This window comes from Canis lupus, chromosome 14 (genome assembly GCF_048164855.1).
Source record: "Canis lupus baileyi chromosome 14, mCanLup2.hap1, whole genome shotgun sequence".
Lineage (NCBI taxonomy): Eukaryota > Metazoa > Chordata > Mammalia > Carnivora > Canidae > Canis > Canis lupus.
In genome coordinates, this window is record NC_132851.1 from 38,514,418 (window position 1) to 38,537,164 (window position 22,747).

Here is a 22,747-nt window from a genome sequence, read left to right on the forward strand (position 1 = left end):
GGTATCACACTGCCTGATTTTAAAACCTATTCAAAGCTACGACCATCAAGACATAAAGACGGACACACGGACCAGCGGCGCAGAACAGGGAGCCCAGATACAGACCCTACGTATATGGCCGAATGATTCTAACCAGGGTCCCAGGACCACTCAGCAGGGAAAGGGCGGTCTCTCCAACAAATGATGTGGGGACACTGGGCATCCACGTGCAGAAAAGCGAAGGTGGATGCTTATTACCTATCACCTTACAGAGAAGTAATGCAGAAAGAGATCAAAGACCTACATGTAGGAGCTAAAATTATAAAATTCTAAAGAGAAACATAGAGCAGGGGATCCCTGGGGGGCTCAGCGGTTTAGCATCTGCCTTTGGCCCAGGGCGTGATCCCGGAGTCCCAGGATCGAGTCCCGCTTCGGGCTTCCAGCATGGAGCCTGCTTCTCCCTCTGCCTGTGTCTCTGCCTCTCTCTTTCTATGTCTGTCATGAATAAATAAATAAATAAATCTTTAAGAAAAAAAAAAAAAGAAACATAGAGCAGCAGCTTCATGGCACTGGCTGTGGTTGTTCAGGTCTGCCACCAAAAACACAGGCAAGAAAAGAAAAAGTATAAAAAAAAAAGAAAAAAGAAAAGAAAAGAAAAAATAGATGAGCTAGACGTCATCAAAATTAAAGACTGTTGGGACACCTGGGTGGCTCAGTGGTTGAGCATCTGCCTTTGGCTCAGGGAGTGACCCCGGGGTCCTGGGATCAAGTCCCACATTGAGTTCCTGCATGGGGCCTGCTTCTCCCTCTATTTGCATCTCTTATGAATAAATAAATAAAATCTTTCAAAAAAATCAGAGACTTTCATGAGTCAAACACACTCTCAACAGAGTGAAAAGACAACCCGTGGAATGGGAGCAAGTGTCTGCAAGGTATATCTGATAAGGAGCTAATATCGAGAATAGAAAGTTCCCGAGACTCAACAACGGAAAGAACACAGTGGGCAGTGCCCACACGTGGGCAGAGGACTCGAACACACACTGGCTCAGAGAAGATGCGCCAATGGCCGGCAGACACATGAGCACACGCTGCCCATCTCTCATCCTCAAGGAAGCGCGGACCCAACCACAACGCACCTCCTTGCACCCAGCAGGACGGCTCCTGCCAAAAACTCCCCAGAAAACAAGTATTGGCAAGGATATGGAGAAGCAGGAACCCTTGTGTGCTGCTGATGGGGATGCAAACTGGTGCGGCCACTGTGGACAACTCCGTGGAATTTCCTCGCCAAAAGTAAAAACGGCATTCCCATATGACCCAGCAACTCCGCTTTGCGCAAATACCCAAAGGAATAGAAGGAAGGGCCTGGAAGAGACGTCGGCACAACCACATTCAGAGCAGCGACAGTGACCGGGGCCAGCAGGTGGAAGAGACTCCAGCATGTATGGACAGCTGGATGGACAAGTGAAATGTGGTCCGTCCACGCTGGGATATCGTTCGGCCTGGGCAGGACGGACATTCTGATGCCCGCTACCGCACGGATGAACCGTGAGGACGTTACGCTAAATGAGAACAGCCAGACAGAAGGACCAGCACCCCAGCACCGTATGATTTCACTCCTGCAAGGTCCCTGGAGGCATGAGAGTCTGCGACAGAAGCAGATGGTGGGGTCGGGCCCGGGAGCTGGCGAGCAATGAGGCCAGAGCGTCAGCTTGGGAAGATGGGAAAGTTCTGAAGAAGGATGGTGGTGATGCTGGCCTGACAACATAAACATGCTTAATGCCACAGAATTACACACTTAAAAATGGTTATGCTGGGGCGTCAGGACTGCTCCGTCAGTCAAACACCCAGCTCTGGGTTTCAGCTCAGGTCATGATCTCAGGGTCACGGGATCGAGCCCCGCGTCAGGCTCCTCGCTCGGCGTGGAATCTGCTTCAGAGTCTCTCCCCTTCCCTCTCCTGCCGCTTCTGCTCCCCGCCCTGCTCAAGACATGAAGGCACACACGGGCACACGCTCTCTCAAGTAAGTAGAATCCTTTTTAAAAAATGATTACAATGGTAAACCTCATGTTATGTGTAGTTTACTACAATTAAAAAATAAAAGATTTTAAGTTTCTGAAAAAGGACAGAGAGAGAAGACTGGCTCAGCATGGACACAGGGACACGGGGGCGAGGGGGTGAGGGACACAGAAGGGAGCAGTGGCACCCGCCGAGAGGTGAGGGGCACCCACGCCCCATGGGGCCCGGCGAAAGCAGTGTGCCCGACGCTCCAAAGTAACAAGCAGTCATCCCCACATAGGAAGTCCTCGAGGCAGAGTTGCGAGAACCCAGAAAGAGAGAACCTTGAGCCAGCAGGATTCCAAAATCACAAAGGACAGAAATGAGAAATGACAGCTGGAGGTGAAGAGAAAGACGGGAAAGCACTGGCAGAGCGGAGCAAACCTGCAGGCCTGGGGCTCTGAGGTCCAGTCGGGACACAGGCAGCAGCGGTGTCTGTGGCCGACAGGGGACAGAGCAACGTGATGGAACGTGATGGAAAGGGCCCGGAGCGATTCGCACCCTTCCCTGCAGGTGAGACAAACGTGGGACTGGACTGACGGGATGCAGATAACATGCCTGAGTCTGGAGAAGCAACTGGACTGGTGAACACAGGAGGGAGTAGGGAGGCGAAGAGGGGGCAGGAGGGAGGGGAGGAGGGGAGCAGAATGGAGGGGAGGGGGGCAGGGAAGCAGGGGAAGAGGGAAGGGGAGGGGAGAAGAGGAGGGGGAGCAGGGAAATGGGGGGAGGGGAGGAGGGAGGGAGAGGGGAGCAGGGGAGGGGGAAGCAAGGAAATGGGGGAGGGGAAGAGGGGCAAGGGGGGCAGCAAGCAGGGGAGGAGGGAAGGGGGAGGGGAGCAGAACGGAGGGGAGGGGGGCAAGGAAGTAGGGGAGGAGGGAAAAGGGGAGGAGGGGAGAAGAGGAGGGGGAGCAGTGGGGAGGAGGGGAGCAGGGAAGCAGGGAGCGGGAGGGGGGAGCAGGAGAGAAGGGGAGAGGGGAGCAGGGAAGCAGAGGAGGAGGGGAGAGGGGAGGAGGGGGGGAGGGGAGAGGAGGAGGGAGACGGAACAAGCAGCCAGAGGCCTGCCCAGTAACAACTGCGGGTCAGAGCCTGCAATGTACGGCTGCCATCTCCGTGACAAAATACAAGCGGGGGGAGCACGAGGTGGCCAGGAGACAGGGCTGGCCGTGCTGAGGGCCGCTGAGGGCCGCCGAGGGCCACGGCGCAGCGGAGCAGCTGACCCCGACTCGCAGGCTTCCCGGCCGAGCTCTGGGTCCTCACACACAGCCCCACGCCTCACAGCCTCCCCACCCTTGGAATCTCTCTCACTTCTGCTGGAGAAAGTGCTCGCTTTGAAGGGCCCCAACAATCACTCTGGGCCCCCCCACATAACCCAAGGTGAAACCTTTCAGGGACCAACAGCCCTAGTGACACCTGCGAGCTCCCTTTCCGCCAAGCACCAGAACGCACGCACGGGTGTCAGGGCTCAGAGGCTCTCCGGGGCCGGGGCAGGGGGAGGTGCTGCGCCCGGCACAGGAGTGGTCGCCACGGACCCCGAGTGCTGAGGCCATTACGTGAGGCAGCCTTAGAGAGGTTAACACTGAAGACAGAGGCAGACTCTCCTAGATATCAGAATGATAAAAAAAAATTTTTAATGAAAAAGAAAACATGCCAGATAGTAAAAGATGTCAAAGACACAACACACAAAACATGACAGGACTAAAATCAAATGCATCTGACCCGCCCACTCTTGTAAATCACTTTACCTTCTCTAGTGAGATTTTAAAAATAAAAAGATTCTCAGATTGGATCACAAAGCGAAATCCAACTTCGTGTGGCACATCAGACACACATCTGAGGTCATTCCAAAGGGTCAGGCATAAAAGGATGGGAAAGGCCGCCAAGCAAATGCCAACGAGAGAAAGCACCCCTCGTCATGACCCTACAGCAGACAGCGTAGGAAGGAGACAAAGGAGGGCGCTTCGTGATACCAACAGGTGCAATTCCGAAAAAAAATAAAATAGTTTTGAACAGCTACGCATCAGGTCCCACGGCCACCAACGTTCACGGGAGGACACAAGGAGAAACACGGAAACGTACCCATGGCAGAGCACGCAGACAGGAAGTAGGGGCACGTGTGACCCAAACGACACGACTGATGGAATCACACGTCAACCCCCATACCTCCAAGGTGGAACACAGATCTTCTTTTCCGGCACCTGTGAGGCAGTGATGAAAACTGGCTCCACGTTAGGGCCACAGGGAAAACCACATAAAACCCGGGAAGCCCAAGAGAGAACAGTCCATTTTCTCTGATCAAAATGCAACTGGGACGACCAGAGTAACAAAACTAATAAATCCAAAGACACTTCACTTGGAAATTTTAAAACTTGCTCCTAAAGCATCCTTAGACCAAAAACGAAAATACAAACCAAAACTACAGAACTTCCAGACAGCAATGTTGTAGAAAACATATCCACTCGGAATGTACGAAAAAGCTCTTAAATATGAAACACTTTTTGGAAAAGAACATGAACAAACGAATCAAGCACACAAATCATACACCTAGGAAAAAGGATGAACTAAGAGAAAGCAAAAGGTCAACTATAAGCAAAAGTGATGAGTTGGGGATCCCTGGGTGCCTCAGTGGTTTAGGGCCTGCCTTTGGTCCAGGGCGTGACCCCGGGGTCCTGGGATCGAGTCCCACATCAGGCTCCCTACCTGGAGCCTGCTTCTCCCTCTGCCTGTGTCTCTGCCTCTCTCTAGCTGTGTCTTTTCTGAATAAATACATAAAATCTTTAAAAAAAAAAAAAAAAGTGATGAGTTAAAAACCAGAAAGACAGGGATGCCTGGGTGGCCCAGTCAGGAAAGCAGCTGCCTTGGGCCCAGGTCATGATCCTGGGGTCCTGGGATAGAGCCCCTGGTCCCGCTGCCCTCTCAGCAGGAAGTCGGCTTCTCCCTCTCCCTCTGCCCCTCCCCCCACTCACCCACACTCATCCATGCCTTCTCAAGTAAATGCATAAAATCTTTTTTTAAAAAAAGCAGAAAAACAGGAAAATGAATTTTAAAAATACATCCAAAGGTTAGCTCTTTGAAGACAAATACAAGCAATAAGATAACAACTAGAGTTGACCCTTGACCAACACAGGTTGAACTTCACAGATCCACTTATACACAGATTTTTACAGTAAAGCCCTAGAGATATATATTCTCTTCCTTGTGTCTTTTTTTTTTTTTAAGATTTTATTTATTTATTCCTGAGAGACTCAGAAAGAGAGAGAGAGAGAGAGAGAGAGAGGCAGAGGCCCAGGCAGAGAGAGAAGCAGGCTCCATGCAGGGAGCCCGACATGGGACTCGATCCCGGGACCCTGGGATCATGCCCTGAGCTAAACTGCTGGGCCACCCAGGAATCCCCAGGACAGATGAATCCCTAGAACAAAAGGCTAGAACATGCGAACAGGTACCGAGTAAAAGGATGTGCTCTTGGCACGAACCTTGACTATTCTGATTGCTGTAAATTTGGCTTAAGTTCTTTTTTTTTTTTTTTAAGATTTTATTTATTTATTCCTGAGAGACCCAGAGAGAGAGACGCAGAGACACAGGCAGAGGGAGAAACAGGCTCCATGCAGGGAGCCCGACGTGGGACCCGATCCCAGGTCCCCAGGATCACACCCTGGCCGAAGGCAGCACTAAACCGCTGAGCCACCCGGGCTGCCCACCTTGTGTCTTTCTTAATAACATCTACTTTTCTCTAGGTTACTTTATTGTAAGGGTACGGCATACGATACAAACGTACAAAACACACTATCTTGCATGTTTTCAGTTGGGGTTCCCGTCAACAGGAGGCCGTTATTACAAGTTTCCGGGGAGGCTCAGGCTACAAACATGTTCAACGGTGCCGGGTGTCAGCGCCCCAGGCCCCACTTTGTTCCGGGGTCAGCTGGAATAGTCAACCCAGCGGAGCAGCAAGGGGGCAGATAAGAAACTAACCACAGAAACCAAGGAAATTAGAAGATCCTAAGAGATGGCTTTACCCAAGTCTATGTGAATAAATCTGACAACCTGGATGACGCCAATATTTTTCTAGGGAAATATAATTTATAAAACTGACCCAAAAGAGAAAATGTAAAAATGTAAAATGTCTTTTCCTCAAAACAAAAACAAAGCAAACTAACATAAAAGCACCAGGCCCCAGAGTTCCCCCAGAGGAACTCTACCAGCCTTTTAGAGATCAGGAATTCAGAGGGCCCGGGTGGCTCAGGGCTGAGTGCCTGCCTTCAGCCCAGGGCATGACCCCAGGGTCCTGGGATTGAGTCCCACATGGGGCTCCCTGCATGGAGCCTGCTTCTCCCTCTGCCTGTGTCTCGGCCTCTCTCTCTCTCTCTCTCTCTGTGTCTCTCATGAATAAATAAAATCTTTAAAAAAAATAATAAAGACCAGGAATGCAGTGCTGTGAAACTGTTCTTTTGTAAAAGCAACCAGTGCAAAGAACGTCAAAACTGAGTAGAGAAAGACATGGCTGAATTTCTGCAAATAAAGGGGGAAAATGGTTCTTGGAACATAGAAGATTTCTAAGTTACTTCTATGAAGCAAGTGTAGCCCTGATCTCAAACCCTGGAAAAGGTGAAAAGGTACACACACACCAGAAAAAAATTACAGCTCAACCTCACTCGTAAAGAGCAAAACACAGGCGCTAAATTAAACAAGAGCAACAGGGTGCCGGCGGGGTGGGCTCCATCGGTAAAGCATCTGCCCTCAACTCAGGTCATGATCCCAGTGGGATCAAGTCCTGTGTTGGGCTCCCTGCTCAACCAGGAGCCTGCCTCTCCCTCTCCCTCCACCTGCACCCCTGCCCATGCATGGGCACTTGGTGTCTCTCTCTCTCTCTCTCTCTAAAATAAAAATATTTTTTAAAAATTAAAATAAAAAACATGAGCTACAAGTGTCCGGCAGCCCCTTACAAGAATTCCACATCAGACCACATGAAGTACATTCAAGGAATCCAAAAATACCTCACCATCAGCAACTCCATCAGTAGAAGGCCTCATATTTGTGTATCCAAGAGAAGTCCTAGGATCATCCCACAGATGATTTTTTTTTTTTTAGTAGGATCCACACCCAGCATGGATCCCAACACGGGGCTCGAACTCACAACCCTGAGATCAAGACATGAGCTGTCATCAGGAGTCAGACGATTAACCTACTGAGTCACCCCTCACAGAAGATTTTTTAAAAGGGAACTAATTGCAGCAGTGATTTTTGCTTTAAAAAAATAGAACACTCAACAAGAGGAAGGACAGGTTCTTGCGGGCACATGAAATATATGTATCCCGGCCCAAAAGGCGCACCTGCTTGATGAGAAAACAGCAAGAGCAGCACCCAACAGGCGCCCACTGCAACCACGGTGAGTCACCGCTCCACGGAGGGAACCAGCCCACACAACTGCGTAAGACGCAGAACCTGGAGTATAAAACCTGGAAGGGGAAGGTTCAGTGTCACTGCTGGCTACCACGGGAGTTCTGGGGAGCCCACAAGAACCAACCGAACAAGGCAACTCAGTAAGGCAGAGGGGGACAGAGTGCTACACGGCAACCAGCAGTTTCGGCACACGCTCACGAGACAGGACAGGCAAGACCCCTCACAGGAACACTCGGAAAGCCAAAACTTCCCAGCAACAAAGAAAGTGTGGCAATACTGGAGAAGAACGCAAAAGGGACCAAAACGAGTGGGAAGATGAACCCTGGCTTGAACAGAAGTCTCGGATCACAGAGATGTCGCCTCTCCCCTGTCAAGGGACAGCTTTCACACAATTGCAACCCAAAACCAATCCGGTCTGGGGGTTCTGAGTATGTGTATATGTATTTGGTGGAAGAACTGGGTAAAGAATAGACTAGCTAATTCAAAGTCCATAGGTAAGATAAACAATCTAGAATAGTCCCCCCCAAATTACGACAAAACAAGCAATAAGTTCTTTGAGATGTTTTAGTAAAAACATCATCTAAGGGGTTAATAATTAAAATAGTGGCTACAACTGCTCAGAGGCGATGGGAACAGCTTATAGAGAACAAATATAGTCAGTCTCAAGAAAGAACAAAATAGTTGGAGGCATCACACATCTTGACTTCAAAATATAGCATAAAACTACCATAATTAAAACCATACGCTACTGGAGTGAAGACTGACATACAGACCAACACAACAGAACAGAGATCCCAGGAGTAAACCCGCACATAGACGGTCAACTCATCTTCAACGGGGGTGCCACAAACACATAGGGGGAGAGGACAGCCTCTTCAGCAAATGGTGCTGGGACAACCGAAGATGCACATGGAAATAATGAAATTGGAGCCAATCTTACACCGTGCACAAGATCAACTCAAAATAAAATACCCAAATGTTTGCAAGACCCAAACTGTAAAACTCCTAGAAGAAAACCTCAGGGAGAAGACTCTGACGTTGGCCTTGGCAATGACTTTATGCAGCACAAGACAACAAAAACGACATCAAACCAAAAGCCTTTTGCAAAGCCAAGGAAACAATCGCCAGAGCGAAAGGCTCGTAAGGAACGGGAGGAAATGTGTGCAAACCACAGATGTGGTAAGGGATCTACCTCCAAAACATAAAAGGAACTGCTACAATGGTAAATAATAATAATATAATACAATTATAAAAAAGGCTGAGGACTCGAACAGACATTTCTCCAAGAGACAAATGGTCCACAAGTATATGGGGAAAATGTTCAACATCACTAATCATCGGGGAAATGCAAACCAAAACCAATATGAGATACCGCCTCACATCTGTCTGCATGACAATTACAAAAAAAAAAAAAAAAAACCCAACAAGCATTGGAAAGGATGTGGAGAAATTGGAACCTTTGCATGCTGCTAATGCAAAATGGCACGGCCATTATGCAAAACAGTAAGGAAGTTCCTCAAAAAATTAAAAATAGAGCTACCATATGATCCAGCAACCCCACTTCTCAGTATTTATCCAAAAGAACTGAAATCAGGATCTCAAAGAGATCGTAGCATTCCTCTGCTCACTGCAGCATCAGTCACAAGAGCTACAACTGCTCCAGAAACAACCAAAGATCCAGAAACAACCTAAATGTCCATCAACGGGTGAATGGACAAAAACAACGTGGCACCTCCACGCCACGGAATATTATTCGGCCTCTAAAAGGAAGGAAATCCTGCAACTTGTGCCACAACATGGGTGAGCCTTGAGGGCATATGCTCAGTGAAATAAGCCAGTCACAGAAGGACACACACACTGCACGACCAGTGACGTGACTCATCTAAAATAGGGTCAAGAGTGGCATGGCGGCAGGGGCTGAGGGGAGGGGGACGCGGGGAGCTGCTCATCAGTGCGCATCAAGCTTCAGTCAAGCGACACGAACCAGGTCAAGACACGTGCTACACAACACTGCACCTCCAGTCGGCAACGCCATACCGTACACTTTGACTTAAGGCAGTAGAACTCATGCCGAGCGTTCTTATCATAAAAAAAAAAAATACATTTACAAAAATCTGAATACAGAAGGGAATGTACAACATGATTAAGCTAGAACTTAAAACGGGGGGGGGGATTGATCATGTCGGCGCTTGGACAGGACTACTGGTAAAACACGGGGCAAGAGCCAGACCCCTACCTCACGCCACACATCACGGTAAGAGACGCGTGAGGGAAAGCTCTACAAGTACAGTAGTGAACAGCGGAAGACAACACGGGATCTTTTTTAACGTGAGGAAAAGCAACCCTTGTTCCCTGCAACTCAAGCTCCACAGCCAGGAGAGAAAGGTTGATGAATCCAACTACACAAGAGCTTCCACGTGGCAAAGCACAAACAATAACCAAAGCAGAAGGCAAATGACCTAATTCATCTGACACTCAAAGAGCTAATTTCCATGATCCGCAGGAAAAAGATCAACAACGCCGTCCGTAAAAAATGAACAAAGGAACAGAAAGTTCACAAAGAAAATACAAATGACACTTTGATATATAAAAAGATACCAAACTCACTCCTAATAAAGGGAATCCAGATGCGTCCCTATGGGAAGCGTGAGCTCCGCCGGCACGGGTGGGGGGGCGCCGGGCGCCTCAGCCCCCCCGGGGGGACCACCGCGCGCACCTCCGTAGGCAGGCACTTGGGCGCGTGTCTCCTCGGGCCAGCACCCGCGCTCACAGCACTCAACCTACGCACGCCGGACGCTTACACGGGTACGTGACACACGCTCCAGGCTGCTCGCTCTGTGACGGACCGAGACTGAAAGCCACCAACCTGCCATCAGCACAGGACCACCGGATGGATCCTGCACATCCCCACGTGACCTATTCCACGGCCGTCGAAGAGAAAAGGAGACGCTCTCTGTACCGATGCAGGAAGACTCCCAGGACATTTGACTGAGTGGGGGGCAAAATACAAACCAGGGCACACGCGTGTTATCACGTGACTTGCTCGAGACACAGGAAACCTATAAAAGTCTACAATTTGTGTCTGGCCAACACTGGTGTTCACACACACCTGGCACACACATGCATAAGACACCAACAGTGGCGTCACCTGTGGAGCTGGGGACGGGCCAGCTGGGGCGGGGGGGGGGGGGGGGCTGTCACTTCCAGCTGCACACTTCCCGTGTTTTTACCCTCAAACAACATGAACCCCTCAAAGCACTAGACCGCAAGGACACTGGGTAAGTTCCACCGTGGTCCGTCCACACCGCGGAACAAGGCTCAGGAATAAAGAGAAAGAAGCTATCGGTATGCGTGGCGACCCTGGGAAATCTCCAGGAGCCACGCCGAAGGACGAAGCCAGTGCCCAGACGTGACGTGCCACAGGGTTCCGTCCATGTGACATTCTAGAGATGACGTTACAGCAGGGGGACAGGCTAGCAGGCGCCAGGAGTTAAGGGGCAGGGGGCAGCAGGCCGGGGTGTGAGGGGTCCCCTGGGTGATGGAAACTACGGGGACTGCACCCCGGTCACGGGGAGGGTACACGGGGGCTCAGAATGATCTCTGACAGCGGCAGGGCAACATACCACCGTCACGGAATAAAAAACTGAATGGTACAAAACGACCCCAGGCGGTCCATCTCCACGCACAACGTCACTGAGCAGAGGCCACACTCAACCCAGTCCGCTTTCCCGAGCACCTGCCTCCTGGAACGTGAGCCCAGAAGGCAGGTGAGCCACCCGGGGCCCCGACCTCCCGGCACACGGGGGAATCCCAGGAGGAAGAGGGGGGCAGCCCAGGGATGAAGGGCGGCCCTCCAAAGGCCCACGGTTGCCTGGCCAGGCGGCCTGAGCATCGGCCTCCCTCGGGGAGCGGGGCGGCACTGCGCTCCGGCCCCTGGAGGGGCGCCCTGGGACGACTCCTGCCCGACGAGCTGTGAACAGAAGCGAGCCGGCTGCCCTCTGAGCCCCGCACTTGGTTCCCAGGACAAGACCCCAGGGTTCGTCCCCTCTGACACTCTCCCGACGTGGCCCTCCGCAGCCCAGGACTCCCGACGGCCCTGAGCAAGTCCGGCCGATCCCTGGAGGACACGAGTGGAGGTATGTTGCCCCAGGCTCCCGATACTTGGGGCACACCTGTTACGGCGGCAAGACCTAGCCTGGACCCCCAGGACCGCCACCCCGCCTGTGGCATCCGGGAGTACACCTGGCTGTCCAGCCTCAGCCCTGCCAACCTGCCCTCCCGCCCCACGGACTGAACCCCGCCGCTGCCGTGGGGCCTGCCCTGCGATGGCCTCCAACCCCTCCCGCGGGGCAGCAGAGGCGGGCAATGAGCCCCAACATACCGTCAGACCAGAGGACGCAGGGCCGCAGCCCACAGCGCAGGCCAGCTCCGGCCCAGCTCGCCAGTGTGTGAAACGACGGCTGTACCAGCGTCAGAACCACGCGGGGACGACACCTGGGCGGCAGTTCGTTAGGAGTCTGCCTTCAGCTCAGGCCATGATCCCAGGGTCCTGGGATCGAGCCCCAAGTCCAGCTCCCTGCTCAGCAGAGTCTGCTGCTCCCTCTCCCTCCGAGCCTCTTCCCTGCTTGTGCTCGCGCACGCGCTCAAATGAATGAATTTTTATTTTTATTTTTATTTTTTAAAACCCACGGCTGGTTATAGGATCCCTTCCTCAAATACAACACTCACGAGGCACAGGTGAAACACGACATCAGAGCTGTTCTGGGAAACGGAAGGGGTCCACATCGGTGACGAGAGCCCCATCCCGGTCCCCATGAGCAAGCTCAAGGCTGCTGCTCGGGCAGCTCCCCACGGTCCAGCCTCCCCGGCGCCCGGATTTCACGGCCGGCCACACCGGGTTCCACTCCCAGCTCTGCTGAGCTTGCTCCTGGCCCGGGAAGACACAGTCACCTCCCGCAGTCGGAGAGAAAGGACCGGCCCGCGGCCCTGCTCGGCTCAACGGCTCTAAGACCCCACGCGTGGAGCTCGAGGTGGCAGCGATGCCCCTCAGGGTCGAGGCAGCAACGCCCCTCAGGGTCGAGGCAGCACTCCCCACGTGCCACCCACCTGCCCGACGCTGGTCTGCTCGCAGCGGCCGGGCTACCCGGCTCTGGAAGCCCACCCAGCAGCCGTGAGTCTCCCAAGCAGTGGTCTCCTGCTCTTGCAGCACGCGAAGCACCTGCTCACGGCTGGCCCACCCACATTTTCAGCCCCTCGCAGCTCCCTACCAGCACTGCGGCTGCCTAACAGCTCCTTCCAACTGCGAGGTCCCGCTTACACCCTGTTAACTGTGCACCCACCACGTGCGCTTCCCATCCTGGGGCCATGGAGACAGGAGAGACACAGGAGAGACACTGCGGGGCAGTGTGCAGGGCGCCCAACACCGACGCAGCGAGGAACCAGCCAGGCAGCCCCCCTCTCCCCGTGCCCTGCCCTCCCCAAGGGCTCAAGCAAGCAGCAGAGGCAGGACAGGCAGGCTTCCAGAGGGCAGCGCTCGGCCGAGCTCCAACACCTGGAGGAGGTCACCGGGTGAGGCTGGCACCTGCCATCGCCCGCACACAGGCAGACACCCGACGGCGGGCTCGGCAGACCACAGGCTGGAAAGGTGAGCAGGTCACAGGCCAGGAGCCGCCAAAGCCAAGGGAGGGGAGGCGCCCCAGGCTTCTCAGCAGAAGAGGGCCACGCCCGTGCCACAAGCACCAGGAAGAGCCACGACCCTGAGGGGGAACAGAGAAGGGGGGTCGGGGGCTGCAGACCAGCCCCACCCTGCAACCCAAGATTTTCTAGACCCCTGTCTCCACCACAGCCCTAACTGCCCCCCTCACCCCTACCCCCAGCACACTCATTAGCACCTTCCCTGTGGGAGACGGGGATGAGGGCGGGGTCAGACCTCATTAGCGGCCTCGAAGAGCCTGCGGGGAGCAGCAGCCAGCCCAGGAAGGAGGCCCCGGCTGTGTGATGCTAATGCAGGGGAAGACCCGTGCTGGGCCACCTGCTTAGACACGGCCCCTTTCCAAATACGTGGCTGGAATGAATCAGGATCTCAGTGGAGGGCGGCCAGAGGCCAGAGGTCGCTGGGTCCGGAGGGAGGTTTGCACCCCTGCCTCCTCCCGGCTGGCTCTGCCCAGGCCCCTGGTGCCCCCCCCACTGGCCCTTCACTCCCCCCATCTGTCCCAGCTGCCAGCCCACCCTCCTCCTTCACCACCACCCCGCGCCCCCAAACACCAGGTCCAGTCTGCACCCCTCGGCCCACACCCAGGGTCTGGCTGGGGAGACAGGAGGACAGACGTGAACACGCGGACGAGAGTGGCACCAGGCCCTGAAGCCCTGAGAACGCTGATTCCTGCCACACGGCGAGCTCATTCTAGCCCCTTCCGTCCAGCGCTCCCTGGCCTCCAGGTTCCGTGGGCGGTCCTGCACTTTGATACCCTGAGTCCCAAGTCCCCAAAGCTCTCAGAGCCCCGCTCTCCTTTGGAATGAGCTAGACAGCAGCTCAATTCGGGGGAGAGGCCCAGGACGGAGTCTTTCTCCGCGCAACCACAGCAACGTTAACACTGTCCTCTAACCACAGGGCCTCCGCCAGGACCGAAGCGCCTCCCTCTGGGTCGGCCCCCCTCGGAACAGCAGGGCAGGAATGTGGGACAGGGGGGCCAGCTCAGGGGTGGGCGGGCCCTGCAGCCAGCAGGCTGGGTTCAAATCCTGATGGGTCGCTTACGGGCCTGTGCCTCTGGATGAGCCACCCGCCCCGGGGAGTGTGATGTGAGGACGTTAGGAACGCGGCAGCAGCCGGGCACACAGCAGCGCTCCCTGCTGCGGTGACAATGGCCAGTTGTCCAGAGTTCCCACCACTCCTACTCCATAGCAGCCTGCACCACACCCTGGTCGGCAGGCAGAGCAAATCCTCCAAAGCAGGGGCCAGCCCGAAGGTCACACGAAAGGGGGCCCTGCTGCCTCTCGGGCACCCTCTGACCCCAGAGCCCTCCCCGCGCCCTCCGATACCCCTCCCCTGGCTTCAGTGTCCGCCCCTCCGAGGGCCCGGTGCCCCCGCCCAGTGGCTGCAGGACCAGACGGGCAGGCTGGGGACGTGCTAATGAGCGCCATCACTCAGGATGCCACAGGGGAGACGCTGCATGGCCACGTCTGCAGGACGCCACTGTTCCCACAAAAGGATGCCAACGCCCCCGTCCCCCTCTCGGGGGAAATCAGAGGCAGAAAATAAGACCATTTCCATCGATCCAGTTAAAGACAATAAAAAGGTTTGCTGGGCCAGAGCTCCAGGCTGGGTGCTCGTGGGGTCATCCTGACTACCTGGCTCCGCCCTCCCGCGTCCACCTCAGGCAGGGTGCTCTCTCCCCCAAAGCGGGAGCATCCTGCCACCCCAGTCCTTGGAAAGCCCCAGGTGTCCCCAGCCAGCACTCGCTCTGCTGTGGGGACTCGCGGCACTGCTGCCACCACGGACCCAGCCACACGATACTGCGCCAAAGGGCCAAGAGGTCCAGACCCCAGGGACCCGGGCAGGGCGCAGGCCTCTCACTGCCCGAGGCAGCCTCCCCCACAGGCCCTGGCCCCCACCTCCCTAGTCCTCCCCCAGTGACCCTCAGCATGGCTCCCCACACCCCGGGCCATCAGCCTCCCAGGCCCTCCCAGCCGGGCCCCAGTCACACTGACCCGGGGGGACCCCTGCAACTGCTGGGCCGTCCCTCAGGTCCCCCCATCTGGAACCCCTCCTTTCCACTCCATATTACCCCCCTGCCACAGCTGATGCACAGTTTTCAAGATTCAGCTCAGCCCTCTCACCAGCACCCAGGACCCCTTCCCATATACGCACCCACACCCTCCCTTCCCACCCACAGTGGGAGCCCCTCCCTACCCCCCTGCTGACCACTCACTGTGACCTCAGTCCTGCGCACACGGGAGCCTCCCTGATGACTCGGGGAACACACTCGGGGCAGCCCCCCGTGCTCACCGCCCATCCTGACCTCTGTGCAAGGCCTGCCCTTTGAGAATCCTTCAGGGCGCTGCACACCTCACGTGGCAGCCGTGAGCACAGCCCGCGGCGGGGCGTGCAAGGATCCTGTGCACCTGGCCCCTGGCCCAGCACAGCGTCCCTGCGTACACGGACCCAGGCAGCCCACGAACCAGCCCAAGTCCTACTGGGGCCCCCTCTAGCCCACACAGAACCCAAAGACAGGGCAGGGCTCCATCTGGTGTGGTCTAAAGCCAAGTGTGCAGTCACCTTTACCCCACAGCCGTCCTACCCCTCACCAGGCTTCAGGCTGACGGGGACAATTCCACAGCTGCAGCGGGCATCTGAGGACTGGAGCGCAGAGAGCGCACTGAACCAAGGGCCCCCAGGAGGCATCCCCGGCCCTGTGGCCTCCGCCAGCTTGGGCACCTGCCAGGTACCAGGTCTGGCTCCCTGGCAAGTCCTGCCTTCTCCAGGAAGCAGCCCAGACAACTAGCTCCTTTCCTACAAGAGGTTCCCCTGGCGCTGACAGGCAGCGTGGTGCAGTAAGAACGCGCTTCAGGTCAGCTCCATCCAACCTCACTCCCTCGGCGCACAGCCACCTGCACTGCCTGGCTCCGGCCTGGGCCACAGACATGCGTTCAGACACGTGGCTCCCCGGGGCAGGGGGGGGGGGGTGGCAGTGCACAGTGGCCCTGCTCGGGTGCAGGAGGAGGCCCCTCTGAGCCCCACATTTGTCACCCAGAACCAGGAACCGTAATTCCCGTCACCCGCCTCACGCACCCAAAAGGGGTACAGGTGGTCAGGCAGGGCGCAGAGCACAGGCAAGAATCCATGCGACCAAGCAGAGGTGCGGCCGTGTGGGGGCCCCGGCGGCCGTGTGGGGGCCCCGGCTCCCGCTGTCTGTGTGCTCCTCTCCCTTTGGGCTCCCGTTCCCTTTAGGGCGGAACGTGGCACAGAGGCGCGGCCACCTGGGAGCCAGGCAGCGCAGGGGCGCCACGGCAGAGAACGCTGCATCCAGGAGGAGGCCCACCTCCGGAGCCCGAGTGAGTGTCAGACGGACACCACACAAACCAGATGCTAACGATCACCAGCTCTCCGCCCACCACAAACAGGAGCCAGAGCGACAAAATGCCCAAGTCTTGAAAGCAACCATGTGTCCAAGGCTGAACGGATAATCTCTCAGGACTTGGCAGTGAAGCGACTTGGGGATAAGCTCCCTCTTCTGCACCTGTCTCTTCACCTGTACCACAGGGGTGATGACAGGCCCTTGACCTGGGCTCCCTGTAAGGATGAGCTGAGCCCCTGGGCCTCACGGCTGAGAACCAGAGCCTGGCACCCAAAGTGCCATCTGAGTGCGGCAAGTATGATGAGCACCACCATCCCCAGGATGCCCACCCGCCGTGCTACCTGGCCCGGCTCAAATCCCACACCCTAGGAAGACCTCCTGCTCTGGGACCCCGAGGCACGCATCTAGCCCTTGCCATTAGTGGCTCAGGGCACACCTGGTCACAGTTGGAGTCTTCTCTCCCCAACTGGAAGGTAAATCCCACCTCCCAGCTTCGAGCTTCCCCACATCCTGAGCAAACCGCCTGCCCCAATGCGTCTCTCACCGTGTTCTCTTCGCTGTCTCACAGCGCCCACCTACTCCTTCATGGAAACCTGCTCTCTAGACTCTGGGCTGGGCACCCAAGGTACAGGGATGACCAAGACGGAGGGCCCTGCGCGGTCACGTGCGGGATGATCACAGAAGGCAAGCTAAGGCACGGGCGCTAGGGCCACAGGCATGTGGGTGAAACTCAAGCAGGGGAGGCAAGGGACAGGGACGGAGAGGTTCCAAAAGACACATCGGAACACAGGGCCATTACAACAAGAGGACCTAGCTGTTGTGCTGATGAAGAGAGACGTGGGACGTGCAAGAGACAAGGCCTCTGACACGACGGCGGCATGAAGCAAGTCGTGGAAGACGTGGCTGGAGGGACATGCAGGAGCCAGACCCGACCCTCACCCTGCAGGCAGCAGGCCGCTGGGGAAGGAGACTTAAGGATGCCTGCCTGCCTGCCCGGGAGCCTGGGAGCACCAGACCTCACCTGCACAGCAACTTGCCTGGATGCCGTCAGGGCAGCCAGGCCAACAGAGAACAGGTGCGGAGGTGGCCCAGCTGAAGCTCCACTGATTCCAGGAAGCCTCTTTGGATTTGTCCGCCTCCTACCGCCACCTGCAAGCACACTTTGGCTCCTGACCCTGTACTGCCCCGGGCAGGCATGTGCCGCAGCAGGTTTCTACCGGGGACCTGACGCAGGACAGGCTGGGTACCTCTGCACGGGCTGCATCAGCATCCTCACCCCAACTCTGTGTCCCTGGGGGGTACGCTGAAGACCACTCCCGGCGCCTGCCTCCCCGGGACCCCACACGCCACAGAGGTGCAGCGCCAGCCAGAGCCGGACGCAAAAGTGGGGCCAGAGAAGGCAGTCCCCACGATCGGCTGCAAGTGCCCGCAACAGGTGACCCCGGCCCCGGCCCCGGGGGAAGGGCTGGACGCGAGGGCGCAGGGGAGCCAGGGGAGCTGGGACGGCGGCGGACCCAGAACCGCCTGCGATGGGGCGGCGCTCCATACCTGACCACGCTGGACGGCGCACACGGAGCCGGGCCCGGGAGCAGGGGGCCGCGAGCCCCCCACGGGGCCGGGGCACGTAGGGTCACCTGCAAGCTCCGCGGCCGCTCAGCACGGGTGCAAACGCGGACGAGGCCAGAAGAGAGCGGACGCGGCGGCCTCGAGGGCGCAGGGCTCCCCGCCGCCCCGTGCACCCCACAAGTGGGACCCGAGGCCTCAGGGCGGAGCGCATGCGCCCTCAGGTGGGTCCCCCGCGCCCGCGTCCCGGGGGGCGGAGCCAGGGCACCCCCGGCCCGCCGCCCGCCCCGCCCCCAGACGGCGGCCACGCCCTCCGGAGGCCACGCCCCCTCCAGGCCCCGCCCCTCCCGGGTCGGCCCCACCCGCGGAGGTCCCCCCTCGCCGCGCCGCGCCCCGCGTGCCCCCAGCCCCGCCCCGCCCCCGGGCCGCGCGCCCTCCCGGCCGCGTCCACCTGTCCCCGCCGGCCCGGCCGCGCCGCCTCACCTGGGCCGGGGTGGCTGGCGGGCGCGCTCCGCGGGCTCCCGGCGGCAGGGGCGGCGCAGGGGGCGGAGCCGGGACCCAAACGTCACGTGACGCCCCTCCCGCCCCCGGGCTGACGCCGCGAGGTCGCCCCCCCGCCTCCGTCCCATCGGCCCCGGCGCCTCGCGCCAGCCAATGGCCACCCGAGCCGCGCCGCGCGCAGGACGACGTGCGCCCGAGGACTACAAGTCCCAGACAGCCCCGCGCGGACGACCCGAAGCGGCCGGGGACGGCGGCCGGCTGGGCCACAAAGTTTCCCAGAGTGGCGCTCCTGGCGGGCGTCGATCAAGGGCTGCCCCGGGGACCCCGGGGAGTGCGCCCCCCCCAGCCCCGAGAGATGACAGGCCCGCGGTCTCCCCTCGTGGAGCCGAGGCTGGCGGGGACGGGCATGTGGGAGGAGGTGACCACCAACGTGCCCTAGACACCGCGTGCCCGGGGCTTGGCGGGAGGTGCCGGGCGCGCTGGGAGCCCGGGAGCTCGTGCGCAGGGGTGAGCGCCGTGTGCATGAGACAGGCTGTGCACACGGGCCCTGGGCGGAGGTGCGCGCAGGACCAGCTCGCGTGAGCGCAGGACGAGGGCGTGGACGAGAGCAGGGGGCACCTGCGCGGGCAGGTGGGGAGCGCAGGGCACGGGCTGGCCAGTGTGCGTTTGCTCAGAGGAGCCTGTGCGGGGCTGGCCCAGGCTCTTGGCCTCGAGTACTGACCATGGCCTTGGGGCATGTGCCCCTTCCACAGAGAAGCCAGGATTTGGACAGGGCTTGGCCCGCTGCCCCCGGCCGCTGGGGTGCAAAGGAAGCCAGGTCTGGTCCTGCAGAGGCGGCGTCGGTGACTGCTGACCACAGCTCGGGGGCTTCGGGGTGGAAATCTCCCGGGACAGACGCCTGCCTGACAGCTGGACGCTGGCGCCCCTGGGTTGCCAGGCCCGTGCCCTGACGGGTCTCAGCCGCCAGCAGAATGAGTGGCGGGCGTTGGCTCCCACAGGGAGGGCTCTTCCCTGAGAGCAGGGGTCCGCGTGTCCTTAGCTGGAAGCCCCCCAGGTTGGATCTTTAGGCCTCAGCAAGGGGGTGGACATCAAGGTTGGAGATGGTTGGAGGGTCTGCAGAAGGAACCTCAAGGCAGCCCCGCTACCTTGTCCCTGGAAATGCTTGTTCTGACATGAGACACAGCAGGGCGGCTCCAGGGTGGCGCTGGCTCCCCGGTCAGTGTCGGCAGGGGTCTGCTGTGAGCCTCCCTCCCCCGCTCTCCATGCTCTGGAGCCTGGCCCCTGCCCAGGCGGCACAGTCGGCACGCCCACCCTGCTCCTGTGGCCCCCGTCTGCTCTCCATCAAGTCCCGTGAGCCCGAGGCTCCCTGTGGCCCGGGGTCCCACTGTCCCCTACTGACTGAGCTCCGGTTTGGGTTAGGGCAGGAACGTGCCCAGCCTCATGGGCAGCCAGGGCCGGCCACATGACTGTCCCGTCGGGGGGATGATGGCGGAAGGCGGAGCGCTCTTCGGGGCCCTTCAGAAGGACGACGCGGTTGGCTAGCTGATCGGACTGTCCTGCTCTCCTTGTCCTCATCCTCTCTCCAAAATGCAGGCAATACATGGGGACAGTGGCCACTCGAGGTGCAAGGGGATGAGTCCCAAGCTGAGGATGGAGAACCTCTGCCCCAACTGCACCCCAGCCTTGTTGTCACTGGGGTGCCTCCTTCCTTCCTGCTGCTGTGGGCACCATTCCCAGCAGATGCGACCCCTGTGCCCCTCAGGATGGCCCGGGTCACCCCTTCAGGTGTGTGTCCTGCCTCCTGCAGGAGGAGCTTCTTGAGGGGCAGCCCAGACATTTGCGCTTGCGTGGCGGCTTACGGCTGAGGCCTGGCGTGTGGCGTGGACTCAAGGAGCAGGGACAAGTGTGTGAGGGGGCACGCGAGCTGTACCCGCAGGGCTCACTTTTCCCGTGGTGCTCCCCGTAACACAGGCCAAGCGGGGTGGAGGACTGGGTGAATCTGGGAGCACAGCAAGAGGGGCCCTGCGCAGGGGGCAGGGCAAGAGGGGCAGGTGCTGGGCCGGGGTGGCATGAGCCCAGCACATGGCATGTGCCACGCCTCCAACCCTGGGAGACCATACTTGTCACAGCCCTGGGCTCCTAGGGGACCAACCCCGGCATGACACTTGTAACAGCCTCCCAGGTATTTGACGCCAAGCAGCAGTGCCAAAAAAAAAAAAGTAAAAGCAAATCCACGAGTGTTACCTTTGTGAATCACATCGCCTGCGAGGATGCGTTTGCCGCCCCTCCCGGGAGACCGCAGAGCCTGCTCATGCCCCATCCCTGAGGGAGGAGGTCCCTGCACACCCCAAGGAGCGCGCTCCGCCCACACCCGCGTCCCAGCCTTGCCACCTGGCAGTGGCCGCTCTCCTGTCTCGCCAAGTCTTGCCGTGTTCATCATCATTTACTCGCTCAACGATCTTGGCTTCTACTGGTAGGCAACCCGCGAGGTCCCGGGGGATACCATACAATTAGATCTGGTTGCTAAGGACAGAAAACCCCAATAACACTGGCTTAGACAAGATCGGTGTGTATTTACTTCCAACGCTACACCCCCAAGGCCAAATAGGCAGCGGGGCTGCGGGGGTGACCTCCCAGTCACTGGGCCCCCAGGTCCCTTGACTCTGGTTGCTCCTCCAGGTGGGTCTTCTGCTGCCGCGTGGCCTCACGTCGGCGTCGCAGGCAGCAGGAGGGAGAACTGGACCGTGGAGAGCGCACGGCACCCTCTGGCCCCAGCCTGCCTGTTGAAGGACACCTGCTAGATCCCCACCCCCTGGCCGGAGCTGGGTCCCTCGGCACCTGCGGTGGCTCAGGAGGCTAGCAGTGTCCTCCTCCTGGGGACTAACATCCCAGCCGCGCTCTGGCCCCCGGGCCTACTAAGAGGCCGGGGATGGGCTCACCTAGTCAGGAGCGGACCTTGACACCGGACAGGCCCAGGTGTGCGCTGGGAACCTGAGTGGAGGCTGCACAGGAGCAGAACAGGGGCATTGGGGACCCAACGGGGGCTGGGGTCAGGGAAGGCCCCCCCTACCCGACCCCCGACAAGGAGGCGGACACATGGGAGTCTCCAGAGGTAGCGATTCCAGGAGGGGGTGGTGGGTGTCCTGAGTAGCCTGTCGGTGTCCTGTGGGGCTGTCCCACACCCCTCCGTGGACACATCCTGACCTCTGCAGCCACCACTGACTTCAGAGCCCCTGGTGCTGCCACCTCTTCAGCTCCTCACCTGCAGGTGGGAAACCCGGCCGAGGCAGGAGGGACACACGCTGCTGGGCGCTCCCTGCAGGGTGGGGTCATGGGCCGAGGAGGCAGGCACGGACTGTGGGGAGGGTCCCGCCACTCCATGTGGCACACGGCCTCCTCGTGCCTGCACCTGCACCGTGTGCGCGATCGGCCCCAGGGTGGTGAGCAGGGGACCCTTGCTGGGCGCACGGGCAGCCAGCGACGACTCGCGGTGAGAGTGGGAAGGGAGGCAAAGAGGGGCTGTGGCCTCGATGCCCCCAGCGTCCCTGGCACTGTGGTGGCCCAGACCCAGAAGGGTGAGCAGAGCCGGGCACCTCTTCCCGCTGCCTGGGCCCGTCCTGCTGCACGTCCAGCGTGCCCTGGCCACAGAGGGCCCAGCTCTCCGGGTCTCACGCGGGAGGACAGAGGACCAGGCAGGTGGCTTCCTTAGGAGGTGACTGAGTTCAGGACACACACAGGTTGGGTTATAGGATGCAGACAGAGGCTTCCATCCTCTTGAGCTCCAGGTGGCCCGTGGGGGTTTGGGGATGGTCGGTCAGGCCAGCACCCTTTCCCAGGAGTTGGGTGGGCGGGACTCCTCCCGTCTCAGAGAGTCAGGGTGAGGGCTTGAAAATCAGGAGCAAAAGAAGTAGGCAGCAGGGGTGTGAAGGGCAGAGGTGGGCCCCCCTCCACCCTGCGTGGGGCGCCGTCACCCCACACTCTGTGCCCCCCTCCAGGCTCCTGTGGGAGGCACACACGGAGGGGTCTCTCCGGGCAGGGCAGGAAGGGCAGCCTGGAGTGGGCCTCCCGTGAGCCAGGAGCAGAGCCAGGGCCCCGGGGGTCCTCACAGCAGAATGAACCTACCTGCAGCCCACACCCCACTTAGAGCCCTCCGAGCGCGCCCCGCTTAGAGCCCTCCGAGGC

The 22,747-nt window shown here is 58.6% G+C and overlaps 1 protein-coding gene across 15 annotated transcripts in view; it reads right to left on the bottom strand.

Annotated features, from left to right (window-relative positions):
• TSNARE1 (t-SNARE domain containing 1) overlaps positions 1–18,614 on the bottom strand; it is a 146,064-nt gene extending 127,450 nt beyond the window's left edge. For 13 of the 15 annotated variants that reach the window (XR_012006935.1, XR_012006934.1, XR_012006933.1 and 10 more), the window contains exon 1: positions 18,548–18,614. The gene's annotated coding sequence lies outside the window, so the exon portion shown is untranslated. Of the gene's footprint in view, positions 1–18,049; positions 18,319–18,547 lie in introns of those variants that run through there. The other 2 variants (XM_072774696.1, XM_072774701.1) reach the window with 2 other exon arrangements.
• Between the last annotated feature and the right edge of the window lie 4,133 nt (positions 18,615–22,747).